At 50.6% G+C, this 21387-nt stretch overlaps 1 long non-coding RNA gene across 2 annotated transcripts; it reads left to right on the top strand.

Moving 5' to 3' along the window:
* The first annotated feature begins 3454 nt into the window (after nt 1-3454).
* On the top strand, nt 3455-20732 carry LOC132245305 (uncharacterized). 2 transcript variants are annotated; one of them, XR_009457141.1, is made up of 8 exons: nt 3455-3762; nt 9443-9535; nt 11404-11444; nt 12500-12552; nt 13661-13776; nt 14012-14107; nt 17272-17337; nt 18169-20732. It is a non-coding gene; the product is annotated as an uncharacterized LOC132245305 (long non-coding RNA). The 2 variants fall into 2 exon arrangements; XR_009457135.1 differs by having other exon boundaries at nt 17272-20732.
* Nucleotides 20733-21387: the final 655 nt, after the last annotated feature.

Raw genomic sequence — 21387 nt, 5'->3', positions numbered from 1 at the left:
CTTGTACAATTCTTCCAATCACTTATTTATTTTACTTGTTCTGCACGTCCTCCAGTGTATGCAGGCACACGCTGCACTTAATCACACCTATTAATTTAGCAGTACCATTCTAGTATCATCGGGAAAAGCTCCCTCCCCCTCCATGGATTCCTGGAATCTCAGGAAAAGCAAAAGCAAACCCTCTGCAGTGAGAGTTTGACACATCAGAGGCCTCTGAAAAGGGACTCAAGAGGTCTTGGTTCAGTTACCTGCACAAGCACATGTCTTCTAGACCCACTACTTACTCTCTCTTTGCCTCTCCATCCTTACCTGCTAATTGAGAATAGTGACCATAGTCAGTCTGACAGGGGTTGTGTATGAGTTAAATAAGTAATGTTTAGGGGATATGGTGGCAACATGGGAGGGAAACAAGAGCACCTTTATATACAGATTTTCTACCTCATGAGACATTTGTATGAGATTCCCACTGGGCCAAATTTTAAAGTCCTGAATCATCAACTTCTTGAGTAGATTTTATGGCAACCATCCACCCTGCACCCACCACTGGAGGTACTGGATGGAGGGGGTGGGTGGGGCCTCCATGTAGACAGGACTAGGACCCATGTGGACGGGGTGCATTTGGCAGGCTGGATAGATAAGATGGTTGCAATCCAGTCCTATAACATCTGAGGGCTTCAACAAGCCCTTTTGGATGACAAGATGCAAAAACAAAGGAGGCCAAGCAACTAGCAAGTGAGAGGAAGCTTCTCCTGGTTCCTACCTGTTTTCTGTCTCTTACAAATTCAACCATGGGCATATTTAAATAGTCAATTAGTGTTGGAAAGTACAGTGCACCTGGAGAAGACAGGAAACTCCCAGGTGATCTGAGGGACTAAGATATTGTGCATCAACACAGATTTAGCCTCCTCTGGGGATACTTATATCTGGAGCCTTATGCAGTCCTGTGAAAGCTTACATGATATACAGCCCCTCTTTGGTCAGCAGCCACTTATGAGGTAGGACATGGTCATCTAGTTGTCATAGTGGTGCTTATATCACAAAGGCTGTTGGCTCACCTCTTTCCTGGGTCCTGGACCTGGTGGCTTGAGTGGCTCCAGACGCCTTTGCAATAGGAGCTGCTCAGCATGTGAGAGAAGGAAAGTTTGTTTAAGCCAACTTTGAACAATGGAAGTCATCGACCTGAAACTACCAGGCAGAGGTAAGGTCCCCATGATGTTCTCCATGCCTAATCTCTAGTCCCACACCCATTCTTGGAAGTATAAGGAAAAGGTGGATTAACTACCCACCTTTCTAGAGCCAGATTTTCAGTCCTGCAAACCAGTGTTACTTGGTGGCCTGGACTGTAGCTTGGGTGATCAATACCAGGTCAGAATCAAGTCTTCAGCCTCTGAACCCTGACATGCCTCCAATCATCGGAGACAGTGTTAGATGTTCTGGGAAAGGCCTCCTTCCATCCCTGAGGTATTTCTGACCCTGCCCCCCTTGCAGCCAGGTGGGTGGTGTGAGGTGTCTCTTTAAAATTACCTAAGCTTAAACACTAGGGCAACCTATAGACGTGCTGGTTCTCGTTCTAATTAGAACACGTTAGAGCAGGCTCAATGAATCGAATCTGCACCACATTCTAATTCAAATGCTCCAGCATAGACTCACTGTCATGTGTATTAAGCCCCACCCACCCACCCCCCTTCCTCCCGCATTTTAAAATGGCTGTGGGGGTGCTTTAACTAAAGCTCATTGAATAAGCTTTAGTTAAAGTGCTCCAATGGCCATTTTAAAATGTAGGGTGCTTAATACATGTGATGGTGAGCCATTTTAGTGTGGCTGTTGGGGAACCACTTTAATTTAAACAGCCCCTCCATACCCCAGTATGTGTATAGGGAGCCTAGCTTTCAAAAACTTTGGCCCTAAACCATCATTTTGTGTGTATGATCCCAATTTTCCAACTAATTGTCAAGGAGAAAAGAATTGTTATTGTCTGCATGACTTTCCCTTATTTTCCTGAAAACCAATGTCACAGTAATCTCCCTTTCCAAATGGCTGGGCTATTTTGCAAGTAAATCTTCTAGCATAACACAGCAGGAGAAAGGGGAAGCCACATCTTCTTCTCCCTGACCAAGTCCACTTTCACCCCTTTGGTTGGTACAGCTGTGGCCATTGCACATGGGACTACTGATTATAGATTTTTACCTTCTGATGCTGGCTGACACCAGAGATCATCCCCATCCTGACAAAGAAGGGCTTTTTGGCAGAACTAAATTGCACTAAGGAAAGTGCCTCTTTGGCAGTGCCAGCTTCCTCAGCCCAGAAGGCTGGCCTAGAGAGCTCTCCCATTGTTGGTGTACTAGGAAACCTTTCCTTTGTAGCCAGGCCATAGGGTTTGGCACCAACAGAGCTGCTAGTGGGTGGTGATGAACGAGCCCAATGTGATTTCTCACGCAGAAATTAACAGAATCCTTTTCCTCCATTGCAGGTTTTACCACTAGCGATGCCTCTGGTGCCTGATGGACCAAGCTCAGGGCAATCTTGGCCCAGGGTTTGGCCAGGCAGACATGGAGCCTGACATTACTGTGAGCCTTCTGCTGGAGAGACTCCAACAGGAGGAGGTAGGGCAATGGCTCTGTATCACACAGATGGTCTAAGCATTTCCTTTCAGGACTGTGCAGGGTGGGACCCCAACTAAAACTGGTCCTTGCCCATCTTCTGTGTCTTTTCCATTCCTCCTCTCCTATTAAAGGTCACAATACAACATGCCCTTGTTATATTGTGATGTCACTGTGATATCAGAGCATACTCATATGGGCATCATCTCCCCCTCCCCAGTGAAGGGTAGATATGGTATAAGCCACATTCAAACAAGCCCTCACCCTGCAGATAATTCTGTGAGCCTCTTAAGCATCTTCCTCCAAGTATCTCACAGCACTGAGATATGAAATATAGTTTTCCAGCAGCCTTGTGAACCTGGAAAGTCCCAGCCTTGTAGCCCAGGAAGTGAAGTGACTTGCCCACTGTCCCCCAGCAAGTCATGAAAAGAACAGGGGATACAGCCAAGGGTGCTGAGTCTCCATCTAGACCCTGGGCAACAATCTTTCCCCACCTGATTTGCTGTCATCCAAGTATGACTCCACTGGGTTAGGGGAACCTTGTTCACAAGTATTTCAACAACTTTCTTCATTCAGTATCAGAACCAATCACACAATGGTTTTTGGCAGCATCTTGCCCAGCAAACTCCTGCTAAATTTGCTGCTCAGTATCACCCTGCAGCTCCTTGTTACTCCCCAGTGACCTCCTCTCTGAAGGAAACATGTGTCAGTCACTCCCACCTCCACATTGCAAAGTGGTGACAGTGCCTGTGATGCATCTGACTGCTTTTCTGATCGTATTTCTGTGTCTCCCACCAGTCTGTTACATTGTGCCCTGACAGTGCCTGACACTCCTCCTTTGTTAGTGCCAGCTGTGAACATCTGTATGAAAGGACAAACCCAAGACACCCTGGGTTGTGTTCCTGTCCAGAGAGCAAGTTCTCCCTCAGGGTGGCTGTAGAGCAATCCCTGTGTAGCTGATGTCCAACTTCACAGTCCTGGATGATCTGTCATTGGTCCCAAAGGAAACCCATTGTTCTCTTTCCTGGTGTGTTCCCAGAAGACAAGAGTAACTATTTACTCCAGCCTGGAGAAAGTCTTGCAGGGGGACACACAGGGCCTGGATAGGAGCCTTGTCAGGAGGATCATCTACTTGGCCTCCGAAGACATGAGGGAGACCCAGGTGAGTGAGCTCCGCCCAGCTTCTCCTCAAAAAACCTTAATCTATGCCTAGTTTGCTTGGTCCAATGTAGCTTGAGCGTATGGTGTATCTGCTGCATGGACCCTGGTTAGAGGCTGCAGTCTTGCTCAAGATAGATCTCCTCCAGATGTTTCTGGAGAGCACAGACACAATTCAGCCCAGCATTGAGCTCCTCTGAAATGTGGGGCAGCTCCTCTGCTGAGAAAGACCAGAGTGCATAGGTGCTTTGCTGGGGACTGCTTTGTCCAAGAAGTTTATTGGTCCATGATGAAGTTGTCCTACAGCCCAGGTGAATTCTGCAGGTGGCCAGACAACCAGAGCCGAAATATTGTTCATCCCAGTGTTTCAGTTGGCATTTATGAGTGAGGGATCTCATGCAAGGAATTATTAGGGGGACTTAGTGAATTCAGGAACAGCTATTACAGTGTGTGGCTGCTGGGGGTGGGGGAGACAGTGTGCTTGCAGCCAAGGGTTACCCAAGGATACAATGGATTTAAGGGAGTGGCCAAACACAGGGCTACTGGAGAAGCTGAGGCTAGTGCATCATTCTTCCTCCCTTTCAGAGGAGGCAACTTTATCCCCAGCCTGCCTTACCATTGTATAAACTGTGCATCAGGCATCTGCTCCAGTTTTCTTTTTTTATTCTAGCAAAAAAATGATGAACTGCAGCTGACTGCAGGAAAAACCCTTGTGGCACTTGCTGGTACCTTTTACAATTGGGTGATGTATGAGCTGCAGAGTTACGTGGGCATCACGGAGCTCCCTCCAATTTTCTTCCTGATTACACTGGGCGACTTGGCCTCAGCCTATGGTACAGCATTGCCTCCCTTGCTTCTGAGTTCTGATCAGAGATTGTGGAGGGAGGGGATAAATACCACTCTGTCCAATGGGGCTATCACAACTGAGCTGGATTTGGGACCTGAAGAGTCTAGCTCCTGGCTCTAAGGTGCCAGCACTAACTTCTGTAACAGCTGGAAGGGCCTTCGGAACAGGAAGGAGTGGAAATCAGTGGGCAGGACTCTCCACTTCCTCCTCCTCCCCTGCATCTGGGCACTGGAGGGGCAGCAGGCAGAGGCTTGCCCTACATAGGGGAGATCACTGTGGGGTTTCTCTGACATCTTAAAAGCCCCTTTGTGCTGCTCACCCAGCATGTTCCTTAGAGTGAGGGATGAAGATGGACAGGAATGTCTCTAACTGCACAATGTATCCTCCCTCCGCCTGCAGCACTGAGGTCTGAGCCCTTCCACGTGCTGACACTTAGCAAATTGCGTTTTGTGCTGAGGCTGATGGAGACCAACCAGACGAAATAGGGAGTGCCAGCCCCTCCTGCAGGTGCCCCCAGTGGGCCTAACACAGAGCCTGGGCCCCACTGGAGCATCCCACACTGGTAAGCGGGGCCTCCACTGCGTTTCCTGGGCCTGATTCAAACACAAGTGGAGAACCCTTCCTCCCTTGGCTGGTTGGAGGTTCTGAGCAGTGAGCAGGTTGGGCCCTTTATGACTCTTGCAGAGCATTTCCCAGGAGCCATCAAAAGGTTGGAGCTGTCTCTAGGCTCTGGGGCAAATGGAGCAGATTGAATCCTAATTGTAGCCCCTGGTGCCTGCTTCACCTGTCCCAAATACTCCATCTGCCCCAAGCAGCACAGAGGCTGCCAGGACATTGTCATGACCACCAGGCCTGCATGTCCTGCTGCTGCAGCAGCACCTGCTCACTCCAATGTTCCTGTGCAAACGTCTTGTCTTTTCTCCCCCCTGCAGTCATGGGAGGCTTTGCCCGGGCTGCCAACATGAAATTCCAGATCAGGGACAAGAGCCCGTTCCCCACCTGTTGGGCAGCCGACTACTGTTTCCATTTTCTCCCTTTCTTTAACCTCATGAGCAGCAGCTGGCTGAGCAGCAAGGACTCAGAGATGAGAGCTGCTGTCTTTCTAGCTCTGTAGCACAACTGTCATGTGTCACTATGTCTGTCTGTCTGTGCAGTCCTGGCAGAGAAGAGCCAGTTTCAGGGGCTCATATCTTTCATAGTCTTTCATAGACATTTGGGCTGGAAGGAACCCGGGAGGATCATTGAGTCCAGCCCCCTGCCCCAGGGGCAGGAAGTCAGCAGGGATCATAGGATCCAAGCAAGATAAACATCCAAATGTGTCTTGAAGGCATTCAAAGTGGGTGCTTGAACCACCTTCAGCAGCAGTCTATTCCAAACCTTGGGGGCTCAGACAGTAAAGAAGTTCTTCCTTATGTCCAGTCTGAATTGGTCGCGGTGGAGTTTGTGACCATTCGACCTTGTCATCCCTTGGAGCACTCTGGTGAACAGATGTTCCCCCAGATCCTGGTGAACACCCCTGATAAACTTATAGGCGGCCACCAGATCACCCCTGAGCCTGCACTTTTCCAGGCTAAAGAGTCTCATGGCTCTTGAGTTCCATAAGCTTCTCCACATTCTTTTTGAATTGTGGAGCCCAAAACTGGACGCAGTACTCCAGCTATGGCCTCACCAAGGCTGAGTACAAGGGGAGAATGACATCCTGGGATTTGCTTGAGAAGCATCTATGGATGCAAGCCAGCATTTTGCTCACTTTACTAGCTGCAGCATCACATTGAAGGCTCATGTTCATCTTGTGGTCAATCATGACCCCCAAGTCCCTTTCATCCATAGTGCTAACCAGTGTAGCACTGCCAAGCCTATTAGGATGCTGCAGGTTTTTCCTCCCAAGGTGGAGAACCTTGCATTTTTCAGTGTTGAACACCATCAGGTTCTCATCTGCCCATTTCATGAGCCTGTCAAGATCTGCCTGGATCACCCTCCTGTCCTCAGGTGTGGATGCTTTACCCCAGAGTTTGGTGTCATCGATGAACTTGGCCAGCCCACTGCTAACACCAGTATCTACATCATTGTTGAAGATGTTAAAAAGTATAGGCCCTAGGACAGAGTCTTGAGGGACCCCACTGGTCACAGGGCACCACAACAATTGACTTCCATCAACCACCACCCTCTGGGTCCTACCGTGGAGCCAATTCCCCAGCCAGTGGATCATGGTGAGGTCGAGGCTGCAGTTAGCTAGTTTTGCCAAGAGGTGATCACAGCATACCAGATAGAAGGCTTTATTAAAGTCAAGATATATGACATCAATCTCTTCTCCCTTGTCCAGGTGATAGGTCACCTGGTTGTAAAAGGAAATGAGATTGGTCAAGCAAGACCTACTCATAACAAACCTGTGCTGGTTATCCCTCAGGATATTGCCATCAGCTAGTCTGTTAAGGATGGCCTCTTTGATAATCTTTTCCAAAACCTTCCCCAGGATAGAGGTCAGGCTGATGGGCCTATAGTTTTCCGGATCTACTTTCCTCCCTTTCTTGAAGATAGACATGACATTGGCCTTCTTCCAATCTTCGGGCACTTCACCAGAGCACCAGGAGTTCTCAAAGATCCATGCCAGGGGCTGAGATATGATGCTTGCCAACTCCTTGAGTACCCTTGGGTGTAAACCGTCAGGGCCAGCTGACTTGAAGGCATCCAGCCTGTCAAGGTCAGCTTTGATGGAGGGTAAGGAATCTCCCTCACGTGGGCCTCCCTGACCCACAGTGGGCAGGGGCATTCCATGGGACTGGTGAAAAACTGACGCAAAGTACCCATTTAGCAAGTTTGCTTTTTCATGGGCATTGGTTGTCAGTTGTCCCATCTGGTTTAGCTGGGGTCCAATGTTGCCCTTGGTTTTCCTCTGGCTCCCCACATATCTAAAAAAGGACTTCTTATTGTCCTTGATATTTGTAGCTAGCTGGAGTTCCATCGCAGCCTTGGCTTTCCTGGTTTGGTCTCTGCAGGTCTGGACCAGAGCAGCATATTCCTCCTTGGTGGTGGATCCAGTCCTCCATCCTTTGTAGGTCATCGTTTTAAGACACAGGAGGTCTGCTAGTTCCCTGGAGAGTTGAGGGGGCTGCTGTGCCCTTTTGCTGCCTTTCCTCCGAGATGGGATAGTCTTTGCTTGTGCATCCAAGATTGCTCCCTTGAGGAGCAACCACTCATCCTGAACTCCCCTCCCCTTTGGGTTGTGGCCCTTTAGGGCCTCACTGACAAGCCTTCTTAGCTTGTCAAAGTCAGCTTGAGGACATCTGTTTTACTGACTGACTTGCCAGCTGTATGGCAGATGGTGAAGGTGGGCAGCTCGTGGTCACTGTCACCCAGCTTCCCTTCAATCATTAGGTCACTGATTAGGTCGTCGCCAGGTGCCAGTACCAGGTTGAGCAGTACTTTACCTCTCATTGGCCCGCAGACTTCTTGACTCCTTCGGTGCCCCAGGAGATGGCAGGAAGGAGGAGTTCACTCTCTCTACACATTAATCTGGGCACATCAGCACAGTGGGGAGGTGTGATCCATGAGCCAGCCCCAGGGCCATATCCCACAGTCCCTCCCAGCTGTCATAGGTGGGAACTATGCAGACAGAGCTGGTCCAATGATGGACCAAGGATGCTGCTGACCTGAGAAGGAGAAAAGGTGTGCCTTTTTCTGATCCAGAGCAACCTCCCAGAAAGTCTGTCAGAGGGACTCAGTCCTGCCTTCCTTCTCTGCAGCTGCAACAGACTGCAGTCAAGGTGCTGGGACCCACAATGAGCCTCCTTCTCCACCATGAGAGGTATCGTGATACTGTTTTTGAGAGGCTCTCCTGTCTCCTGCAGTAGTATGAGAGAAGGGTTGACAATCTTCACGTCACCATGGTGAGATGCTGTCTGGGAAACCAGCATTGACCCTTTTCTGTATGGATTGGTGTGCGCACTGGCACATGTATGTGCATATATGACTTGCCCTAAGAACTTCATAGCTGTCTTGGGGCTTTCCTGGTGCAATTCAAGACTCCTTAACAAATAGGCCTCTCTTACCCTTGGAGGCTAAACTCACAGTGGCTGGGTCTGTAGATCATGGTCATGTTGGGAATGCTGCTTCCATTTTCTGGGAAGTCTGATAAGGGAAGACAAAAGAAATGAACCACTGCACTGCTCCTTCCAGCTGAGTTTTTCTCTGCTCCCTCTGGGTTTAGCCTCTCATAGCTCCACAGAGTAGGGAGGATTGGAGGTTGTCTCTTGTGGAGTGCAGGGATTATGGTCAGGACCTGGCAGTTTAAAACATGGAGATTTGGGGCTCCCTGCTATGGGTTATAAAAGTGGATGGCTACCACCCCACTGCCTGTGGAGTGTGTTTCTCCTGGGTGAGACAGGGCGCACTCTGGTTTTGTTTGCACCTGGGCAACCCCCTGAAGCAGCACAGGTTTACCTGAGGGGAAAATCCTACTTCAGCTCTGTGCTCCCTTGTCCTGTGAACTGGGGGCTGTGTGGGCAGATGCCAGCTGGTTCTGACTCTGCGGTCACTTTTAGGGCCTACGACACCCATGGGCTGTGGGACCCACTCTCATTCTGGCACTCTTTGGAAGGAATATAAACCTCCAGAGAGTGGTAATTCAGGTGGGGTGTATTCAGGGTGCTGGGCAGGGGCTCAAACAGCACAGCATGGTGTAGTTAGAGTTGCAAATGTAGAAACTTCCAGCACCAAAGCAGTAAAGCACTAAGCATGGGGCAGTGAGGTACTTTTTCTCACATCCTAATTTTCTGCTCTTGCTCACTCCACAGTTCTCCTCTCTAACCCTCCCTTTGACTTTAACCTTCTGTTGCAGAGTCTGAGCCAGATCTTGGAGGTGGCCTATGATTTTCAGGTCCCTCTCCCCAGTGGGAAACTTGAGAGCATCTGCTTTGCCCTGCACACCCAGGTAAGGGGAAGTCAATCCTGTACCGCTCATCCTGAGGTCCAGCAGGTCCAAGTCCCATTAGCCAGACAGACCCAGCTCACGGTGGTGCAAAGCCCCACTCTGCTGGCAACCTCTCTGTTTGCCCAAGAAGAAGAAAACAGGTGGTGGCCTCCTTGTCTCCTCTCAGTCCAGCTCAACTGATGGGAGGGTCCACGCAAATCCTTTTTTCATAGCAAGCCAGGACCAGAATAATCAACCCTGTGGTGTGAGTTCCAGCCAAGAGCAGCCATGCTGCTAAAGGGACTTGGAAATCAGGATCCCTCTTGCTTATGGTCTGGACCTTTTAAATAGGTTAACTTTGCTGTCTGGTGTGACGACCAGATTTCCTAGCATGTCCTGCAGAGGCCCCACATTACCCAGTACCTTCTTTTTACCCGCTATGTATTTAAAAAGGGGGGTAAAAACTTCTTGTTGTCCTTGATCTGAGTAGCTAGTCCCAGTTCCATCTCCGCATTGGCCTTCCTGACCACCTCCCTACAGCCCCAAGCAACCGAGGTATAGTCCTCCCTGGTGATGACCCCTCCCTTCCATTGGATGTACGCCTCCTTTTTAGCTAGGAGACATTCCCGTATGCTTTTGGAGAGCCGTGGGGGCTTTTGCTCCCTCTTGCCCCCTTTGATCCACATTGGTATTACCTCCCTTTGGGCTTGGAGGATCGTCTCCTTAAGGAACGATCACTCTTCCTGGACACCCGACTCCCCTCCCCTCTGGGACCTCAGTACCTTACCTCCCCAACTATTCTCCTTACCTCATTGAAATCCGCCCTCCTGAAGTCCAGGGCTGCTGCCTTGCTGCAGGCCTTTGCCACCTTGCGCTGGATGGTAAATTCCAGCAGGCGATGCTCACTGTCGCTCAGGTGGTCGAGCACCTGCAGACCCCTCACCAAGTTGTTGCCTGTGGCCAGGACCAGATCCAACAAGGTGTCTCCCCTGGTGGGGCTATGCACCTCCTGGGTTAGATGGAAGTCCTGTATCTCGGCTAGGAACCTACGTGACTGGTCAGACCTGGCTGACTGCTCTTCCCAGCAGATGTCTGGAAAGTTCAGGTCACCCATGATGACCACCTCCTTTGACCTAACTACCTCTGTGAGCTGATTTAAGAGTTCCTGGTCTAGCTCTTCCCCTTGGTTGGGTGGTCTGTAGTAGACCCCCACCATTAAGTCCCATTCCCCTCAACTTCCTTGTATTCTAACCCAGAGCACTGAGTCCAAGCTGACTGGGTCCTCTGCCTAGGTCTTGTGGCCCCGGCTGCTGGAGTACATAATGCCAGCTCAGTACAGCTGCACTCTGACCCTCCCTGTGCTGATGCCTCAGGGACCTGGCCAAGCAACCGCAGTGGGAGGAAGAAGAACTGGCTTGCATGGACCCCAGCAAAGGAGGTTTGGGATCTGGATTCCTGTGGGATGAACCAGCTCCAACTGCCTCTTAGAAAATCTTCAGCCTCTTCCATCCATAGCAAGGAGGCCCAAAGGCAGGAGAGACAGTTGGGTCATTATAACCTGGGAGGGGGAACCAGGCAGTGTGGGCTCCCCCAACCCAGAGCTGCCCCAGATTTATGCTGTGCCATAGGGGAATCCCAGGGCCTTTCTGCTTCAGCTTCCCCACTCATCCAATGATGCCTGAGCAGTGCCTGCCTCACAGATGGGCTGGGAGTGAAAGCTCCTTGGTAAAGCTCCTTGAGATCCAGACATGGAAGGTGCCATGAAAGTGCCAGTTGTGCCCAGCTTCCACAGTATTCATGGGTGGGCACACTGGGAATGGACAGGCTTGAAGCAGCATCACCCTGTTCCAAAGTAGCCCCACATGGCCATGCTCTCTTTCTCTTTCCAGCCAAACTTCCTAAGGCCCAGGGGCTGCTGGTGTGACTCCTGGTGAGTAGCCCTGAAAAGGTACCTGTCAGAGATTTGGGGAGGGTCAGTGTTGTGGGGCACCCATGCCTGTAGCCTTAGCTGGAGAAATATGCTCTGTCTCTTCCCACACTCACAGCTGCCCTGTGTTGGCAGAGTTCCCTTCCCTTTGCAGAGCAAAGCCAGGCTCTGCCCCTGCTTTGCAGCCTGTGAAGGGGCCTGCAGGATCAGCCAAGCACAGCACATCAGCCTGTGTCTAATTGCTGAATGCTCTGGCTGTGTATGGGGGAGGTCAGTTTCCCTCCTAAAGAAAGCCAGGGAGCCCCACTCCAGAGCTGAGCCCCTCTTTCTTGCTTGCTGTCAGGTGGTCACCTCAGCCTTGGCTGACAGCAGCCATGCACATTCTGCCCTGTGGGAACTGTGGGCTCTGCACCGCACAATCCACCTTGCTGTTGGAGAGCAGTGGAGGATCAAGATTCCCATTCTGCTCATGACCATTGAAGGTAGCAAGCAAAGGAGGAGCACAATGATCTTTGCAGAACAGAAGGGTTGGGGGAAGGTTGCAGCCTGCTGGAACCCCCTGTGGTACCATTCCCCTTCTGCAGCATTGCATGCTTCACAGCTTCTACTCTTTGTCACAGGGGTCAAATCCAGGGGCTTGACAACATTAAGACTTATGGGACCCAGGGCAGGGTTTGCCCGTGAAGGGTTCCACCAGAGCAACTGCTCTCCTGCAGTTCCCTGCATGCTTGGGAGGTTTCTGTTGCCAGAGGAAAACTCTGTGCACTTTACCCTTCTATGAAGCCCAGTCCTGTACTGTGCTGTGCTGAGCATATCCGTGAGGTGCTGAGCACCCTCCATTCCCCTTATGATCAGTTCTGCAGGGACTGGTTGTGCACAACTTCCAGACATGCCAACATGATATGTACTAGAGCACAAGGCCTGTGACCTTGGGATCCCAGGAGGTGACCAGGTGCAGATTCAGGAGCTTCCAAAGAACCAATGCCCAGGGAGACAGCTAGGACTCTTCTTCAGTGCCTATGGCAGTGACATCCTTCTTGTTTGCCTTCCACTTTCAGGAAATCCTGAGATCTCCCAGGACAATATATGGCAGGAGCACATACTGCTGAAGGTACAGGATGGCTCTCAGAACTGTTGCAGCCAGCCAAACTGAGTAGGGCTGTCTGGGAAGGGAGGGTTCCCTCATGCCTCAGGGAAATAAGGTGATGAAAGTCAATAACCCAGCAAAACTCCAACTTGGAAGGTTTGCCAGTCTCCTTGAGTTTAGATTGACCTCCAGAGGTGACATTTGGGATCATCCAGCCTTTCCATACAGTCTTTGAGCTCAAGAAATGGAAGGAGATGAGGCCTTGCTATAGGGCTTCTGCAATTCCCAGGTCCTATCACAATGCAAGCCCAACACAAGAAAGCACTGAAGTCCCTGGCAGTTGGAGATGCCAGTTGTAGTGCTCCTAGTACCTTCCTGACTTGATCCATCCTCCATCCTCTGCACAATCTCTCTCCAGTGGACAGGTTTCTTGGCACAATCTCCTCCAAATTTCTGTCCACTGGTGTCAAGAGTTGTGAAGGATCCTTGGGCAGACATGAGGAGGGGGGAGCAAGAAGCAGGAAGATCCTAGGGTGCCCATCTGTAGAGTTCTCCAAAGGAGTCCTCTCCCTGTGAGACTTGGGTTCTAGAAAGGGCACAGCAGAGAAGGAGGACAGAGACTCAGCCCATGCACCCAACCCTTTGCTTCCATTCACTTGTCCCCTCAGTCCCTGAACATGACACTGAAGACCATTGATGACGATGCCTGGAACAGTCAGCTGAGCCTGGGGCTGCAGCAGCAGACAGGCAGTTATGCCTGCTCCTCCCTGGAGAAGGTGCATGCTCTTGGCAATGGCTGGGTTTCTGCAGCTGTTTCATGGTGCTGTGGCAGGAAGGAAGCAGAGAGTTTCTCTCCAGAGTTTGTGCCTTCCCATTCTATTTTCTTGATCAAAGGCATCTTTGGTTCTCTGCTCTATTCTCTGGCCCAAAGGGAGCTGCTCAGAGGGGATCTTTCTCTGCCTTTAGCTGCCATTTCCCTGCAGAGAGTGGGGCCAGGTATTAGGTGCATGGGTGCTGGGGCTGGACTCTCTTGATCCTTCCTAGGGATGGTTGTGTTTCTGGACTGTTCTTGTCCTGACCAGCAGGGTGTTGTGTCCCCAGCTCTTTGGTGATGTTGGTCTCCTTCTTTCAGAATTTCCTATCTAAGGCACTTGATACCACATTGGACTCTTGCCAGGATGTTGCCCATGTGAAATCCCAGCTCCAGAAATCTCTGAAGATCACAGATTGCATGGAAGCTTGAGAGAGGTGAGGACCCTGTTCTCTCCAGACATGGACAGGTCTTCCCTTGTCCTCACTTCTCTGTTGCTCTGTGTCTAAGGCTGGTTTGCTTCATGGCCTTCCCTTGTCCTTTGCCTCGGACAGCCCTCTCACTTGTTCCAGGTCAGATGGGCAGTTCTAGTATCAGGGGAGATGGGGAGGACTCTTGGGTCTGTCAGCCAGACGGTTCTGCTCACTCACCAATGCATTTCTTGGGTTCCAGCAAGTCTTGACCATCCTGGCATTCTCAGCCAAGGGCCACCTGGACCTCACCCTGGGCACACTGGAGGACTTTGGTGCTGCCATGAGTAAAGTGCAGGTAATGGAGCTGGGGGACTTCTCACACTTTCTCCCCCTGTAAACCCTTGAGAAGAACAGCTTGGCAGTGGCTATTCTCCCTGGTAATGCCCTCTCCCAGGGGATGTGCTCCACATCAGGTCTCCGGTGATACAGAGGGGAGCACAGTTTCTACTACTCACATTTTTCATGTCCCAGGTTAATGGATCAGCAGCCCCTTTCAGGCACTGAGGCAACTACATCTGTTGTTCACACAGAGAAAGATTGTGTATTTCTCACATCTTTCAGTTAGCTGTGGGAGAGGAGACATGAGCCCTATTGCCCAGCCTGAAAGTACCAGTTCTGTGTGCATAATCCACATGCACACCCACCTCCCTGGGCAGGTGCTGGAGAGTTTAAAGGCACCTACATGTTTGCTGGAAAATGGGCCCTAAGGTCCTGCTTTAGGGCTCACCCAGCCCAGCAGAGCCACCACCATGACTGAGCTGAGCGCCTCAGCACTCACAGCTGTTTGGGTCCAGGCCCCATCCATCAGGTTGTTCATGGTGCCACAAACACCTGCCGAGAGCACAGCAGGCAAAGCCACCACCTTCACATGCAGGACCTGCAGCATCCTTCCTGATGCATTGTTCCCAGGGACTCCTTACAGCCAAATGCATGAGGAGACCCTTGGCACAATACATCTGCTACCGCAGTTCCTACTGGTCACAAACTCTCCCCTGCCCCTGCCCCAACATCCATGGCTCAGCGTGGCACTGCAGCTCTCTCTGTTAAGTCACCCAGGCTACAGGACAGAGATGATGAGGCCTGCAAGGTGTTCTTGTTACATGTGGCCTTTGTCTTTGTAGGGAGAGAAAAATGGCTGCCCAATTCTTTACATAGTGCATTTGGCTTGGGAGAGCATCCATGCAACTCTTCTGGTTCCAGCACTGATTCGTGCAAGGCCCTGCCCTCCCTGTCCCTGTCAGGGGATTACAAGGCATGAGAAAAAATGTCCACATCAGTCTGATCTGCGCTGCCTGCCTTGCGCAGCAAGTGTCTGAGTAATGGACCTCCCCAGTGACAGGGAGTTTTGGTTCTGCTCTGGCTGCAGCATCTCATTACAGGCTGTAAATCTGGGCCTTCTTTCTTCCCAGGCTTTCTATGGAGGCCCTGGCCTGTGCCATATCTAAGGGCCTTGGGGAGGAAGTGGCTGCAGCCCTCTGCAAAGAGGGAACTTGGCCACTCCTTGAGAGCCCCCAGATGCACCATGAGGGGGTGTGCCAGCTGGCCAGGATTGCATCTGTGCTCTAGGCAGTGGGATGAGTGGTGGAGGGGGAACTTTCTGTGCCGAACCCACAGGGTTGTGTGGGACTGGAGACATGGATCTTGTGCGCCAAGAGATGAGAGTTGCCACCTCAGAGCAACTGTGTTTTGGCAGTGCCCAACCAGTCCCAGAACTAGTGGTTTCCTCTTGCAGATCTCTGCTCCCATTGGGCATTATAACACCCGAATTCATAGGGCAGGTCCTGCAGTAGGTCAGTTCCACAACTGAAAAGCTGCACATTACTGGTACAGCCTTCATCAGCCAGGTAAGGCCCCTTAGAGAATGAGCAGTTTGATGAAAAGGCAAGCTGTTTGCTGTGCTCTTTCCCCGGAGAGTCCCCTGGTCCCCTTCCTAGGAGGAAGGATCACTGGAGGCAGTTAAGAAGTTTCTCTTCTGTCCTTGTCCCTGCATCACAACTTCTGCCATATGAGAAGGAGAGGCAGACAAGGATTTCCTTACTGACCTGCCCCTACTGAGCCCTCATCCTAGCCAGCAGCTCTGAGTTTGGTCCTAACTAGTACATCTTCTATATCCACCCAGCATCCGAGAAAGACACTGCTCTAAAGCAACCTATGTCCCAGTCTACTCATATTGGCATTATCTGTCCGGCTTAGACTACGCCCCTGTCTTCATGATTTGCCTGGCTCTAAGCGGACAAGCCTCCCCATGTCCAACAGGAGAGCGCTGTGTGCTGAGGCTCTTCCTCGCGGTGTTCTGTGGGAGTCTGCTGTGGCATAGGTTACTTTTCTGCTACAAGGCTGGGCTGTGGGGAATGACTGTGCTGGATCTCATGGACTCATTGATTTCTTTTAGCTTATATGTGACCTCCACATTGAAGACCAGAAGCTCATGAAGCCAGTGCTTCATGTACTTCATCAGCGAGCCAGAGACTGTAATAACCTGGTTTGGCAGATGGCAGCTAGGGGACTGGGCAATATAGTTTATGGTGAAGAAAAACCTGCTCTTCCGGAGGGTCTCTGCCAGGCAGCTCAGAGGTACTACACGAGCCCATGGCCAGAGATCTGTGTGGCAGCCATCAAATTTATGTGTGAGAGAGGATGCCTGGTCCCTTTTCATTCTCCCCTCCACCCCCAAGAGGAATGGTAAAGCTGTTGCTGAGCAGGATCAGGCTGTTCATCATCCTGTGCCTCAGGTTCCCCAGAAAGGGTTTGGAAAGGATGATGCTCCCAGTGTTGCAAGACTGGGGTTGAGAGGGATTCAACCGGACAGTACGGCTGGGGATCATGACAGACAAGCCCTGTGCCATGATTTAGTAGTCCTGAGCAATGGAGACGTGTCTGGGACATGGTTACTCAGCACAGTTCATGATTGCTTAGCACCACTTCATGGGGAAGGCAGATAGGAAGGGGCAGGGGCCTCCTGGGCCACCGAGTGCAGGGACCTGGTCCTGGGAGCAGCCCTGTCAGAGAGATCCCTGCACAATTGAGCCCATCTTGAAACTCCTAGGGCTTCTCTTCCTCCTGGGAAGGAGGCTGCATCCCCCTGCATGTCCACCTGCTGCTGGAGTTCCTGCCACCCCAGCTTGTCAGGGAAGGCTGGGTCCCCCTGCTTGGCCTGCCACTGTACTCAGGGTGCAAAGAGGCTCCTGGTGCCCTTTACACCCTCAGTCTAGCCCAGTGAGAGAGGCAGGTTTCTGTGATTTACCAGAGACATTGGGAGCAGCCTATCTGTAGACTACCCTTTTCTTCCTGGCTCCCAGCCCTTTACTCAGACCATGAGACCCAACAGTGAACATGTTGGGCTCAACCCACCTGTGATGGCAAACACAGTACAAGGGAGCTAAAGACCTGCCTCTGAGCTGAGTTCTCTTTGTGCCCTGACCATGGGAAGCTGATCTGTTCTCCCTGTTGTGTGTTTAGGCATCCTTATGGAGTATGCTACCCCAGGGAGTGCCAAATGGATAGATGTTGCCCACCTGATGAACTGTAAGTCAGAAATCCAGACCCTGCACTTCCCTTCTGGAGCCCAGAAGGAGCTGAGAAGAGCAGGGACTGACTCATCCTCCTCCTTTGGAGCCTAGTGTATCCGCTTTGCCCTGAGGATAATCTACGAGAGCCTTGCCTGGAGCAGGCAGCTCACATTCCCCTGGAGCAGCAGGGAGGAGCTGAATCTGTGCATCTCCTGCCTGTCCTGCCCAGGCCCCTCCCCAGTCACAGCTGCCTAGGCTCTGGCCTCCCTTGGCTTCCTGAGGTCCCTCAAGCTGGGGAAAGTTGTAGCCACTGGGTACCACTGCCAATCCTCCCCTGAGCAGCCTGTCTGTTAGGTTCCTTCATCAGGTGCAAACCAACATGAACCAGGCCTGTTCCACACCAGGTCTGAGTGCCCAGTGACATCCCTTTGGCAATGTCAGCTCTTGGGGAGGTTTCTGGTGAGAAAGGCAGGAGAATCTTGTCAGTGGAAGCTGTTGGGAATCTCAACCTTCTTCCACGGGCAGCAGAGCTGCTCAGTTCCCAGCAGAACCAGCATCTCCCCTCAGCTGGGAATGCAGGAAGCTCCCAAAGGAGGAGCCACAGCCATATCTGTGTGGGAGAATTTCTGTAGCTTGGGACCCAGAGAGACTACAGTCTGTGGCTGTTTGAGACACTGGTGATGAGATGATGGGAGCAACACTGCATCCAGTGTGGAATGCCCACCTGCACATCATGCCTGACCCTGTTCCCCAGGGATGACCTTGGTCTGGCACTGCCAGCATGTGTGACCAGTGTTCCCCTGAGGTGGAAGTGTCCATTCACTAATGTCTCCCTCTCTTCTTCCAGCTCTGCAAACTCTGGAAAAGGACACATCTCAGGAGGTCCAAGATGTGGCCACTCATGTCACAGAGGCTATTTCTAAAAGCCCTTGGGGCAGGACATTGCAAGAGGAGGAAAGCCATGGGCGTACTCTGCCCTAGATCATTTCATTACTTTGTTTTGGGTGCCTGAGGCCCCATTCCATGTAAAAGCAAGCTTCTGTGTTTGATCATAAATTGTGTTCTGCATTCTTCTGGCTGTTATTGCTTCTCTCCTCCTGAACACAGCAAAGAGAGAGGAGGGTGAAGCCTTGTAGCTTTAGGAGTGTGTGTCTGCTTGGTTTGGGCTTTATAGTCAGGTTTGGGTATCTTGCCTTGTGGTGGGGTTGTGTGGGCAGTGAGCTGGGCACTGCTGCTGAGGGCATAGGTGTTACCACATGTTAACCAGGAGGTGGGGCTCTGCCAGGCAGACAGGCTAGGTACATACATTGGGGGAGGTTAGGGGGAGGATAGATTGGGTTAAAAATGGCCACCCAATCTAACTTAGTTCACCCAGATGCTGACCTTACACTTAGATTGACCTAACTATGGATCTAATTGTGAAGTGTACAGAAGTTCAAGAAGTTTAGATTGGTCTAAAAATGGCCAACCTGATCAAAGTTAACCCTGCTTCTGAGGTGGTCTAACTTAGATCAGGCCTGACAAGACCAATCTAAGTGAACTTCTGTACAGTTCCCAGCACAGCCCCAGGGTTTAGAAAGCCCAGCCACTGGCCCCAGCCCCAGGGCTGCTCTTTTACTAGCCCCAACCCCTGACACCAGGGGGTCTTTAAGAAGCGGCTTGATGCCTACCTGACTGGGGTCAATTGAGCCCAGTTTTCCTCCTGCCCAGGCAGGGGTCGGACTTGAAGATCAACAAGGTCCCTTCCGATCCTAGTTCTATGATTCTATGATTCTATGATTTTTAGCCCCCTAACCCATGCCCCCCACACCACCACTCACGAACTATCCAGCCACCCTAGACTGCCAAACCCTAGACAGCAGCAGTGGGGCAAAGCCCGCAGCAGCAGCCCACCTCTGCCCTCCAGACAAACCTGGGAGGCATGTGCACAGTGTGCAGTGGCGGGAGTGCCCCTGTACCCTTGGACAAGCCTCCCGGGCTCTGAGCATCCCACAACCTACCCTGAGGCCCCATTCACCCCAGCCCCTGCCCCTGCCCCTGCCCCTGCCCCTGCCCCTGCCAGTGTCTCCAGAGAATAAGCATCGGCATCTGCGTTCTCTTTGAAAGGAGTTTTGAAACACGGGTAGGGCAGGCATAAGCAATCACAAGCTCAGGTGGGCAGGAAAAGGGATTTCTGCCTTACAAATGAAAAACTGAGATCTAAAAATGCTTCCTCTTCTGCATCAGGATGAAACTGTGACCTGAGGAAATGTAGTGCAGTAGTCCTGTCACTGCAGGCTGGGAGATCCTGAATCTAGCTGCACCCAAGCCATAGATTTCCCTGCCTTGAATATATTCTCTGAAGCTGGTGCCTCTCTAGACAGGCCCCCTAACCCTGTGCCACACTCAGAGACAGACTCTGGGGTGTGATGTTATGCAGTTACACGTTAGAAGACAGACAGCCTTTGCTCTGAAGAGCCTTTGTTTTCCATTGGGCGTTTTGCCCATACTGAGGAAGGGAGGTTAGCCTTGGAGACAGAGCATAGGGCCCAGCAATCAGAACTCTAGGTTCACAAGTTATTGGGCTCAGTACAGTTAATTACTGTATACTGGGTGACCTTTTCTGGCTTGTGCTAGGCAGGAGGTCAGAGCAGCTAATCACAATCAAGCCTTCTAGCCTTAAAATCTATTAGCAGCAAAATCTGCAGAACACAGGATTTCTTGCCCTTTCCCCCTTTGGTGCCAAGTTCTAAACAGTGTCCCACATGAAAGCTGTGTTTAAATGCCACTTGTTCCATTATGAAGATTCAATTTTAAAAAATCAGCTAAAATTCGGTATCTTCCATGTGTCAAGTATCCAGGTTCTAGCCATATTGGTCTAGAGGAAAAAGCAATCAGGATTCATGGTACAGGTGATATCTTTTATTAGACCAACCAGACTTTTGCAAAAAAAATCTTTAATTCCAAGCTTTATCGAAGACATCGAATTTTAGCCTATTTTTAAAATGAAATCTTCATAATTTTACAAGGAGGAAGCAAGTTTGACCACCTGAAACCTGAGCTCCTGCTCCTGCCATTGTTCGAGGTAATTTGCATCATCACAGAGCCTCACCACAGAGCTTAGAGACACCTCACCACATAAGAAATGCCTTCCCAGGAGAGCTTTCCATCTATTTACTCCTCTGTGAAATATGAAACACCATAACCAGAAGGAACTATGAGCACATCCTGCTTACCACCAAACAACTTTGAGGCAAACAGACTATTCCAACTTTTCTCTGAGCCTAATCTGCATCTAAAATGAACTGTTCCAAACAGGAGATTTTACCACACCTTTAACTCTTCTATGAAATATAAACTATAATTTCTACCCAGGAGAACTTTTATAATCTTTTCTCCTATGCCTGAAGAAAGGTGTTTGTGTCTGAAAGCTTGCAAATAAAGATTTTTTTTTGCAAATAATCTAGTTGGTCTAATAAAAGACATCACCTCTACCACGAGTCCTGATTGCTTTTTCCTCTAGACCAATACAGCTACAACCTGGGTACCTGACAGTGCGAATTAAGCACACTCTTAAAGTACCCCACTACTCACACCTCTGCACTGTTAGACACCTAAATACTTTTAAACAAATCTAGCTTTGTCTACTTGAAGAGAAACCTATTGTGAGAGGGCAGGAACAGGGGTAGAAAGAAGCAAAGCCCTAGGTGGTATTCTCAAAGCCTTTCAGATGATGACAGAATTACTGAGAACTAGTGCAATCACCTTCATCCGTGTACTAATAAGGGCCAGGACCAGTGACAAGTAGCTGTCAACATAGGATGGTAACTGGAATTCTGAGGGGAAGAAAGATGGAAACAATTTTGCAGGCTTCAGCCAGGGAACACCTTAACAAAGGCTGCAGCTGATGAGACACATGCCGTGCTGATGAATAGATGGGTCTTGTTTAATGAACTTGATGGCACAGTGAAATAAGACAGATGCAGAAGATTTTCAGTGCATCGGGGCACTGCCTGGCCATGGTACCACAGCTTGCATCTTACACATGGAAACTCATGGTTGTCATGTGAGGCCACAGATGACAGGA

Source organism: Alligator mississippiensis, chromosome 1, assembly GCF_030867095.1.
Source record: "Alligator mississippiensis isolate rAllMis1 chromosome 1, rAllMis1, whole genome shotgun sequence".
NCBI lineage: Eukaryota > Metazoa > Chordata > Crocodylia > Alligatoridae > Alligator > Alligator mississippiensis.
Note: the sequence above shows the minus strand (reverse complement) of the source record. Positions and strands in the feature narration are given on the sequence as shown.